Below are 2,157 nucleotides of genomic sequence, written 5' to 3' on the forward strand. Positions count from 1 at the left end.
TCAGATGGTGCAGTCTTCAGTTCAGTTTGGTGGCCTCCCTTCTGAAGATCCTAATCTGCATCTCTCTAACTTCATGGAACTTTGTGAAACCTTTAAAGTTAATGGAGTTAGTGATGATGCTATTCGACTGAGACTGTTCCCATTCTCTCTTAGAGAGCGAGCCAAGAGTTGGCTAAACTCCTTGCCACCCAACTCTATCGCCACCTGGAATGATCTGGCAACGAAATTCTTGTCAAAGTTCTTTCCTCCAGCCAAGTCTGCAAAGCTAATAGGAGAAATTAATAACTTCTGCCAACAAGATAACGAATCTCTCCATGAGGCTTGGGAGAGGTTTAAAGATCTGATCAGAAAGTGCCCTCACCATGGTATAGAGAAGTGGATGCTGGTCCACAACTTCTACAATGGGTTGGTAGGAAATACAAGAACTTTAATAGATGCTGCAGCTGGAGGAGCCTTTATGAGGAAGAGTGCTAATGAGGCTTATGATCTATTGGAGGAGATGGCTCTAAACAATCAACAGTGGCCAACTGAGAGGAGTCAATCAAAGAAGGTAGCTGGTGTGTTAGAGGTCGATGCCATCACCAAGTTGACACCACAGGTTGAGGCATTGACAAAGATAATTGCAGGGCAAGCTAAACAAGGCCAAGTTGTGTGTGAGTTATGTGGGGGAAGCCATCACTTTTCAGAATGCCAAGCTGATGTGGATGATTTGCCAATGGATGAAGCTAAAGCCATTGGAAACTATTCACAGAACAACAACAACAACTATGGGTTCAACCAGGGTAATAACCGAAGAAACAGTGGGTTCTATCAGCAACGAAATCAGAACCAGAATCAGAATCAACAGTTTAATCAGCAACAAACCTCTGGTGGAAATTCTGGTTTGCAGACAGATTTATTGCTACAATTCATGACTGAAACTAGATCTTCAATCAAAGACCTGCAGACACAAATGGGCCAATTAGCAACTCAGGTAGCAACCCGTCCTCAAGGAAATTTGCCTAATACAACTGAAATTAATCCTAAGGAAAACTACAATTCAATTACCCTGAGGAGCGGTAAGAAGTATGATGGGCCTGAATTGACACAACCAATTGATGTGAATAAGGATATTAAAGTTCAACCAGTGCCAACCCCAACACCAACAGTAGAGAAGGCTACTGATAGCTCAACACAACCACAACAGTCCCCACCAATCAGTATTGAGCATCATGAAAAGATACCTTATCCTCAGAGACTCCGCAAGACCAATCTAGACAAGCAGTTCAAAAAATTTCTAGAGGTCTTCAAAAGACTACACATCAACATTCCTTTTGCTGAAGCCTTGGAACAAATGCCCCGTTATGTGAAGTTCATGAAGGAGATATTGTCTAAGAAGAGAAAATTGGAGGACTATGAAACAATGGCATTAACTGAGGAGTGTAGCGCCATTTTGCAAAAGAAACTACCGCCCAAGCTTAAAGATCCGGGTAGTTTCAATATTCCATGCTCTATAGGGGGTTCGGTGGAAACCAAAGCTCTGTGTGATTTGGGAGCAAGCATTAATCTAATGCCATTGTTTGTCTTCAAAAGGTTAGGATTGGGAAAAGCAAAGCCTACAACAGTGACTTTACAACTGGCAGATCGTTCTTTGACTCATCCTCGTGGGATAATTGAAGATGTACTGGTGAAGGTTGGTAAGTTTATCTTCCCTGCTGATTTCCTAATTCTTGATATGGAAGAAGATTCAACTATTCCCATTATTTTGGGAAGACCATTCTTAGCCACGGGCCGAGCAGTAATAGATGTTCAAAAGGGAGAGTTAAAGTTGAGAGTGCAAGATGAAGAGGTCAATTTTAATGTTTTTGCCCCAACTGACATTCCTACCTGTTGCAAGATTGAGATGGTGAAGGGTTCTTTTGTTAAAGCTGATAAGAAGAAAGCAAAGCCTAAAGAGCGACTTCGAACGATTCAGCGTCGTTGGAAAAGATTGATGTGTGGTAGTTCTGAAGGTGAGCTTACTCTTGTGCAAAAATTTGAAATCAACACTATTGGTGGTCAATTTTCTTCATTTAGTACGAGGGCTCTTTTGGATGAAAAGGGTCCACCCAACCCTTTTTGAGAGGGTCTCAGGTAAGTTTCTTCTCTCTGCATATTACTGTATACATTGGGGACAAT

At 41.9% G+C, this 2,157-nt stretch overlaps 1 non-coding gene across 1 annotated transcript; it reads right to left on the reverse strand.

The window, feature by feature from the left end:
• Positions 1–262: 262 nt before the first annotated feature.
• On the reverse strand, positions 263–369 carry LOC115696119 (small nucleolar RNA R71). Its single transcript, XR_004007714.2, has one exon. It is a non-coding gene; the product is annotated as a small nucleolar RNA R71 (small nucleolar RNA).
• Between the last annotated feature and the right edge of the window lie 1,788 nt (positions 370–2,157).

Source organism: Cannabis sativa, chromosome 6, assembly GCF_029168945.1.
Source record: "Cannabis sativa cultivar Pink pepper isolate KNU-18-1 chromosome 6, ASM2916894v1, whole genome shotgun sequence".
NCBI lineage: Eukaryota > Viridiplantae > Streptophyta > Magnoliopsida > Rosales > Cannabaceae > Cannabis > Cannabis sativa.